We start from the raw sequence: 9738 nt of genomic DNA on the forward strand, positions 1-9738 counted from the left end.
CATCATTAGGTGAATGATCTGATTGACATGACCCATTCCATTAGCTTAGCACCCGATCGTTTAGTATGTTGCTATTGCTTTCTTCATGACTTATACATGTTCCTATGACTATGAGATTATGCAACCCCCGTTTGCCGGAGGAACACTTTGTGTGCTACCAAACGTCACAACGTAAATGGGTGATTATAAAGGTGCTCTACAGGTGTCTCCAAAGGTACATGTTGGGTTGGCGTATTTCGAGATTAGGATTTGTCACTCCAATTGTCGGAGAGGTATCTCTGGGCCCTCTCGGTAATGCACATCACATAAGCCTTGCAAGCATTGCAACTAATGAGTTAGTTGTGAGATGATGTATTACGGAACGAGTAAAGAGACTTGCCGGTAACGAGATTGAACTAGGTATTAAGATACCGACGATCGAATCTCGGGCAAGTAACATACCGATGACAAAAGGAACAACGTATGTTGTTATGCGGTCTGATCGATAAAAGATCTTCGTAGAATATGTAGGAGCCAATATGAGCATCCAGGTTCTGCTATTGGTTATTGACCGGAGACGTGTCTCGGTCATGTCTACATTGTTCTCAAACCCGTAGGGTCCGCACGCTTAAGGTTTCGATGACAGTTATATTATGAGTTTTGATGTACCGAAGTTTGTTCGGAGTCCCGGATGTGATCACGGACATGACGAGGAGTCTCGAAATGGTCGAGACATAAAGATTGATATATTGGAAACCTATATTTGGATATCGGAAGTGTTCCGGGTGAAATCGGGATTTTACCGGAGTACCGGGAAGTTACCGGAACCCCCCGGGAGGTATATGGGCCTTAGTGGGCTTTAGTGGAAGAGAGGAGAGGTGGCCAGGGCTGGGCCGCGCGCCCCTCCCCCCCTAGTCCGAATAGGACAAGGAGAGGGGGCCGGCGCCCCCTTCCTTCTCTCTCTCCTCTTTCCCCCCTCCCGAATCCTATTCCAACTAGGAAAGGGGGGGAATCCTACTCCCGGAGGGAGTAGGACTCCTCCTGGCGCGCCCTCCCTGGCCGGCCGCACCCCCCCTTTGATCCTTTATATACGGAGTCAGGGGGCACCCCTAGAGACTCAAGTTGATCTATGTGATCATATTCTTAGCCGTGTGCGGTGCCCCCTTCCACCATAGTCCTCGATAATATTGTAGCGGTGCTTAGGCGAAGCCCTGTGACGGTAGTACATCAAGATCGTCACCACGCCGTCGTGCTGACGGAACTCTTCCCCCACACTTTGCTGGATCGGAGTCCGGGGATCGTCATCGAGCTAAACGTGTGCTAGAACTCGGAGGTGCCGTAGTTTCGGTGCTTGATCGGTCGGACCATGAAGACGTACGACTACATCAACCACGTTGTGCTAACGCTTCCGTTGTCGATCTACAAGGGTACGTAGATCACACTCTCCCCTCTCGTTTCTATGCATCACCATGATCTTGCGTGTGCGTAGGAATTTTTTTGAAATTACTAAGAAACCCAACAAGTTATACCTCTATTCTCAAGGAAATCCTTGAGGGCAGGGCACCCCGTCCGGCCCCTGCAGAAGTGATAGAGCAAAACATGATTCCGCATAGCCAGTTGCATGACAGCGACTTTTCTATGCCCGTAACAATCCTTTCGCGTGAAATCCATGCCGAGACCAACAAACTTGTGCTTCTCCTCGCGCAACCAGTCCTCGTACAAGCGAATGATCTCCTCCACCTTACCAGGCTCGTTGGTGTACCACACGTCAAGCTTCATGTTACCATCGGCAACTATAGAATGGTACTCGGTGGTGTTCAAAAAGTCGTCCATGGCAACGAGCAGCAAGGTGCCAATGGAGATTCCTAAGACCCTGTGACAAGGTTGGGGAGTGGCGAGGAGGCTGGGAACTGACCGATGTTCTGTGGCTACAATATGACGTGAAAACCTCACAAACACGGCCAGTATTTAACCTTGGCGAGGGACCTTTGAGTTACAATGTGCATTAACGTGTGAACTAGGAACAGCGAATAGACGGTTGTGCTTCCGAAGCTCATAAAACCATGCACTTCGTAAAGTCACGGCTGTGCACAAATAATTGATGTTGTGGAGAAATCGAGGAGCCTCTAACTTTATTTTACGATAACTGACACACTGAATAGTCACATCGCGGCACATCGGTCATCAATTCCTCCTTTTAAAAAAGACCACCAACGGAAGAATCCAATGAAGCAAACAAACAAACAGCCGTACGCCTTAGATCTGAAGGCCAAAACTCATCCGTGCCTCATCTAGCTAGATTCACAACATCTGTCCCTCGATAGTCAAGGCTGGTTTCAGGTGAGGCCCGGGTATGCAGGCACAACACGCACATACATGTCTATCAGGCACGGGTATGCAGGCACACGACGCACATACGTGTCTATTCCACAGGCACGGGTATCACCACAGGCACGTAGAGATACAGGCAGCAACTCGCCGGAAACACGTGAATGCAGGCAACAAAGGCACGGAAACGTAGCCTCTACATGCACGTGCTTTGGCTTGGCAAGGCACGAATACGGCCTTGCAATTAACGTTCTTGAGCCACGGCTAGACACCCTCTGCGTACAGACATGGAATTGCAGCTTCTCCGACGCACAAGCACGGTTTTCAAATTGGCATTAAATAGGCACAGATACAATTCCTCCGCATACAAATCCTCCGGATGCAAAAAAGAGAGGTGGCATAGGCATCGGTAAGAACACTCTGTTCGAGAGGCACGGTTGCAAACTCTCAAGAGGGACAGCCATGTGACACGGCAGACACATAGACACGTGAAGTGTATCACATGAAGATACATCAAATACAAGCAGCGAATCAACAGTAGAAGTGAAAGAGCCACAGTTTTAAAGTGTCTAGAGGCACGGGCGTGTAGAAGCACGGGCACGACGAGTCACAGCCACCGCATCCCCTCACGGACAGGCATCTGTCACCACAAGCATGTAGAGTCACAGCCAGCGTGTCTCCTGAGACAAGCGAATGCAGGTACAGGACGCACAGAACTGCAGCGTATACAGGCACGGAATTGCGACTTTTGTCGCGCAGGTACGACTTTCAAATTGGCGTTCTCGAGGCACGGGTACAAACCACCTGAACGCACAAAAGAGTGGTGGCAGAGGCACGGTTGTGTAGTCTGAAGAGAAATTGTCGTGTGACACCACCACATAGAGACATCGCGTGTGTCACGTAAGGTACATGAATAGCGGAAAAGAAGCCACGGAAGTGCAGCCTCCACAGAAACAAATGCGGGCTTCTAGAGGCACGGTCCCGAAGAACACAAAGACAGGAAACTGAAAATGTTGCATGGTACGTTACCAGACATGCGTCTCTTGTGCGAATGTGTAAAACACAACAATACAAACACAAACAAACAGCGGTGAATATAAGCCAAACAAAAAACACGCTTCTCCCAAACAATACATATGCGTCCCCTCACGGACGGGCGTCTGGCACCAGAGGCACGTAGAGTCAAAGCCAGCATGACGCCTGAGACACGCAAATGCACGTACAGGAGACACCGAATTAAAGCGTATACAGGCGCGGAATTGCGGCTTCTCATAGTTATCGAAGCACGGGTACAAACAACCTGGACGCACAAAAGAGTGGTGGCAAAGGCATGGTTGTGTAGTGTCAAGAGGAACTGCCTTGTGAAACCAGCACGTTACAGACATGGCGTGTGTCACGGATGTACATGCATAGACGGAAAGAAGCCACGGAAGTGAAGCCTGAACATACACGGATGCCTGGATTCTCGAGGCATGGTCCTAAAGCACACAAAGACACGAAACTAAAATGTTGCCTCGTACGTTAGCAGACGTGCCTCTCTTGTGCGAACGTGTAAAAGACAACAATACAAACACAAACAAACGGCACTGAATAAAAGCCAAACACAAAACGCGCTTCTCCCAAACAATACATATGCGCCACTTCAACAGGTTCTCTAAATATACATGAACTCGCGCAAACGTCAACAATGAACTTGTAACATGAAAAAACATAAGAAATTATATTCACATAACATGAGACGGTACTCCATAGGATTGAACTAAAAGTACTCATTAATTATACAAAAAAAGAAATCAAAGTCTAACATGAGTCCATTCTGCTCAGACCACCGGGACGATTCTACTCAATTGGAATTCTGCTCAAAAGCATCAACGGCGTCCGGGGTCGGGAAGACAACGAGGATGCATCATGACTGTCGGTGTCAAAACCGGCGGATCTCGGGTAGGGGGTCCCGAACTGTGCGTCTAGGCCGGATGGTAACAGGAGGCAAGGGACACGAAGTTTTACCCAGATTCGGGCCCTCTCGATGGAGGTAAAACCCTACGTCCTGCTTGATTAATATTGATGATATGGGTAGTACAAGAGTAGATCTACCATGAGATCGGAGAGGCTAAATCCTAGAAGCTAGACTATGGTATGATTGTTGATGTGTATGTTATCCTACGGACTAAAACCCTCCAGTTTATATAGACACCAGAGAGGGTTAGGGTTACACAAAGTCGGTTACAATGGTAGGAGATCTTCATATCCGTATCGCCAAGCTTGCCTTCCACGCCAAGGAAAGTCCCTTCCGGACACGGGACGGAGTCTTCAATCTTGTATATTCACAGTCCAGGAGTCCGGCTGAAGGTATAGTCCGGCCATCCGGACACCCCCTAATCTAGGACTCCCTCAGTAGCCCCTGAACCAGGCTTCAATGACGACGAGTCCGGCGCGCAGATTGTCTTCGGCATTGCAAGGCGGGTTCCCCCTCCAAGTACTTCATAGAAGATTTTGAACACAAAGATAGTGTCCGGCTCTGCAAAATAAGTTTCCACATATTGCCATAGAGAGAATAATATTTACACAAATCTAATCTGCTGACGTATTCCGTAGCGTGACACACCACGGCCAAGCCTTTATCCAAGTCGTTTCATTATCCCACCTCAGCGCGTCATGCGAGGCGGTTTCCTTGGCACGTCTTGTTAAAGCAGAGATCGTGTCCCCTTATTCCGGGATTCTCATCAATACGGGCGTGGGTAACCCAACCGCGCCATTGATTACGGCGCTTGAAGATAAGCGAGTTTTCCCAGGCTGGTGGGGACATGTAGTTGTGTCCACCCATATAAGGGGATAAGGATCCACCCTTTCACCTACGCCTTCTTCCTCCTTCGCCTATCCATTCTTGCGCACTCGAGCTCCAGCGCCCAAGTCCGCACTCCCCACCTCAACCTCCTCCAGCCATGTCCGGAGTGGGAGGCAAGTGGATGGTCTCCTCCGTCACGGAGGGACACATCAAAAATCTAAGGAAGGCCGGATACCTGTCTAACGACATCGCGTACCGGCTTCCCGAAAAGGGGCAGCTCATCCCCACCCCTAGGCCCCATGAGAGGGTGGTGTTCCTCCCCCATTTCCTCCGCGGACTGGGCTTCCCTCTCCACCAATTTGTCCGGGGGCTCATGTTCTACTACGGCCTGGATTTCCACGATCTGGCCCCGAACTTCATCCTCAACATCTCGGCATTTATCGTCATGTGCGAGGCCTTCCTCCGCATCCGCCCCCATTTCGGCCTGTGGCTCAAGACTTTCAACGTCAAGCCGAAGGTGGTGCGCGGCAACCACGCGGAGTGCGGAGGCGCCATGGTGGGCAAGATGGCCAACGTCCTATGGCTCGAGGGCTCGTTTGTGGAGACCCTGAAGGGGTGGCAATCGGGGTGGTTTTACATCACCGAGCCGCGCGACGCCGAATGGGTCGCACCCCCTGTGTTTCGATCCGGATGCCCTACGCGGCTCACCTCCTGGAAGGAGACGGGCCTGTCGTGGGGCAAGAAGGGAGAGCTGACCGGACTCCAAACATGCGTCCAAACCCTGGTGGACAAGAAGCTCAAACTTGTCAACGTAGTCCAAGTTATGCTCATCCGCTTGATCCTCCCATGTCAACAACGGGCTTTCAACCTGTGGGAGTTCGACCCGGCGTGGCACCAAACTCTGAGTAGGCTCATCGACACGACGTACGAAGATGCCTGGAAGGTGCTTTTCAAGGGCGCCGAGGCTCCCGCATCCGCTACCGAGGATCGCGGATTCAGTGCGCAGCGTCACGCTCTCGCGGTAAGCTGTTTTTTACTTTTACAGGGTATCAGTTTTTCATAGTTTGACTCCATGCGGGATCTGTCGTGGTTTTGTCACGGCAGATGTCCTAGAGAAAAGGACTTAGTCGTGGAGCCATCGCGATGGGTTAGCTTGAAGGGGTTAAAGCGGACACAAGGACGCAAGAGAGTTTATACTAGTTCGGCCCCTTCGATGAAGGTAAAAGCCTACGTCTAGTTGTGATGGAATTGATGGGGTTTCGATGACTAGGGAGCAAACAAGCTTCGCCTATGTCTCGAGTTGTTGTCTCTCTTCTGAACCGCTGCCGGGTCGTCCCCTTATATACTCGGGTGACGCCCGTCGGTTCACAGATTCCCAATATCGGCTCATAGATGTGTCTGGTTTGGTCTCTACTTATTCCTAACTTACAATACAAGTTACATACCAACGCCGGTTTACGGCTACAGGCCTTAAATCGACCATGGGCCTTGAGCTCTCATCTGCCTTCTTGGGCTTTAACATAATTAACTACTGATCAAGTTAACCCGGCCCAGATAGGCCGGTTTACGCCCAGTAGTAATATCCCCAACATTAGGCCCCAGATTGATTTGAACAGGTTCATGTCAATCCTTAGCAAAAAATCTTCACCTTCAACATCTTCTTGTAATTTGTTGAACCGCCGTGATGTCATCTTCTCTGGTTGTTGTAAACTGGGGTGACATCACCTGTTGTAAAGAACCTTATCCATGATACCCCCTTTTTGTTTTTTGTTTAATAGGTCTCCGACAATTAAGGCGACAGCTTCATTTCCAAACCCACGGTCCCTTGATTTTCGCGCCTGACTCCTGTCCCTTGCCTTATAAATAGGACCGAAGGGTCATTTCTTTTTCCCCTTCGTGCCCTTCCGCTTCGTCTTCCTCGTGTCGTCCAGCTTCGGAGCTCCGCCGCCGTCGACGACCTCTGCTCCAACCTTGGCCGCTGCATCACCCTGACTGCACCAGAGCATCGCGACGACCTTCTGTTTCTTCCTCGGCTCCGGTGAGTTCTTCATCTTTTCCTCCATAGATCCGTTCTAGGGTTTCCAAGTTCTTCAGAGTTCATCGTCTGCTTCGTAATCATATGATAGATCCTAGATGAACCTGTGAACATGTGCTCTGTGTAGCGGTAGTTCTTAGCATCCGCCTTTACTCATATGCCTCAAGACCGTAGCTCTACCTGTATCTCTGCCCATTAATTCGGTACTGTTCCTTTTTGAACCTTGAATATTTTCCTTCTTTTCTGAACTTGCTTCAGACCCGTTGCTGTACAGAAATCTTGTGAAATTTGTTTCTGTATACTTATCTATCTGCAATCTCAACTGTTTCAATGCTTAGATCCGGCGGTTTAACTTTATAGAAAAATTGCCAAACCGGTATATACCATTAGTCCCCTTGTTGAACCGCCTGCTCCTGTTGCTTCATAAAACTCCGGTTTAGATAGAGTTGTCTCCGGTTTAACATTGTACATACCAGTGCACTTTTAATCAATGTATTTTTGAACTGGGATCTTCTACCTTGTAGCTTCCATCATGGCCAAGCAAGTGTATGAGTGCAATTGGGTTCCTTCTCGCGTCACAGAGGCTGAACTGGACGATTTAGTCCTAATTGGCGCTTTAGGCAGCAAAGATACCATCCATTGGAGGGCTCCTGGCAAAGAATGCCCTCCCACACCTCGAGAAGGAGAGGTTGTTGTGTTCGTAGATCACTTAGCCCAGGGCTTTAAGCCGCCCGGTTCTAAATTTTACCGGGATGTTTTAGCCGATTTCCAGCTCCATCCACAAGATACTGGCCCCAACTCTGTTACAAATACGTGTCACTTCCAAGTGCTCTGTGAAGCGTTCTTTCAAGAGGAGCCCACAGTGGAATTGTTCAGAGACCTTTTCCATCTAAACCGTCGTACTGAGTTTACTGACGGCTCCAATACGGAGTTGGGTGGCGTGCTGATTCAGAAAAGGAAAGAGGCCACATACCCTCACGCCAAACTGCATAGCCACCCCAAAGAATGGAATCAGACATGGTTCTACTGCAAAGACACCTCCCCTGCTGGTGAGAATCCCTTGCCTGGCTTTCGACCGGAGCGGCTCAGCAACACACACCCTTTTCCACAAAGATTGACTGCACAGGAGAGAAGTAAATATGCTCCTCAACTGTCGAAGCTCAGAGCCTTTATGGCCAACGGTTTAACAGGGGTTGATCTTGCTCGCTGTTGGATATCATGGAGCGTACTGCCCCTTAGTCAGCGCTCCGGTTTGATGTGCGAGTATACTGACAGTGTTGATGACCCACTGCGACATTCAAAACTCCAGCTCTCCGGTGAAGAAATCACAGAGGGTATGCATAAGATACTGAATGAACCGGAACACGTCTGCGCTAGAACCGGCCTGCTTCCCTTCTGTGCCACCAACAAACCGCCAGCTGTAAAACTTTGATTTTTCTCTTTGCTGAATCTGTTATTGATATGTCTGGTCATTGTTTTTAATATCAGTGTCTGCATAATCAGAGCGATGATCCGTTTTGGAGCAAAAAACTGCCGCAGGAGAAACCAGAAAAACCAGACTAACCGGAAAGAGCAACCCGGCAAAAGACTAAAGCTGTAAAGAAGACTGCCCACAGGAAAAGAACCACTGCATCTTCTAATCCGGCTCCTGATGATGAGGTGGATAATCCAGACTTTGAGGTAGAGCTTGACTCACTTGGTTTATTTTTCATGCGTCTTATTGATGATGATATTTGTCAGGATGATGCCGAAGCCAGCCACGCGGATGTTGCAGAGGTAATTATTCTCTCTTCCGATTCAGAAACTTTGCCTTCACAAAAAATCCGTCAGGCAAACCGGAAAGTTAAATTTTCTCATCCTCTTGCTTATTTGGATCCTAAACTTCTTATGAAGACCCAACAACACGAAGCTCGTCGCACCACCCGACACAGTGGCCAGGTAGTTACCTCCGCCGGTTTACCGAACAGTCCGGTTCGGAAATTCCATTCAGAGGTCTCTAATTTGCTTGGCAGTGCTTGTACTAAAGCGGGCTGCTTTCGTCAACCTCTTAATCCGTTTGACTCCGATTACCAGGTTACTTCCCACTCATCTTCTGGCGAGTCATCGGTTACTCAGCTCCCACCGCTCAAAATGGTGCTTGGGTAAGCTATACTTATTGTGATGTTTGCAGTACATTGCCTTAGAACATATGCTGTATTTGATTTTTTTTATTCTTCTCAGGGCCAAACCTAGGCCAAGCAAGAAGGCCCGCCTGGACAAAGCGGCCGAAGAAGATGTCGTTCTTGAAGCAGACAAGACACCCAATGCTGAAGTGGCTATTCCTGAGGATATTCCCAACGATCCACCGCAGCAAGATGATGATCTTATTTCTGAAGAGAGACCTACTGATACCTCAGGTCCTATCCATCAGCCCGCAGGCTCCATCCGGATTGAAAGCTCCACCGGTCCAGCAAAACCTACTGACAAGCCAACAGCTCCAGTGCAAACCGGCGGTACCAAGGATGATGAGGTTGTTATTACTGGCACTGGCCATACTGAGCCAAGCAATCCTGTCGCTTTATCCAAACATTCTGCCAAGGAAGAATTTGCTGCCTTTGGCAAAGGCAAGTGG

Source organism: Triticum urartu, chromosome 4A (genome assembly GCF_056163025.1).
Source record: "Triticum urartu cultivar PI428250 chromosome 4A, HENAU_Tu73, whole genome shotgun sequence".
Classification (NCBI taxonomy): domain Eukaryota; kingdom Viridiplantae; phylum Streptophyta; class Magnoliopsida; order Poales; family Poaceae; genus Triticum; species Triticum urartu.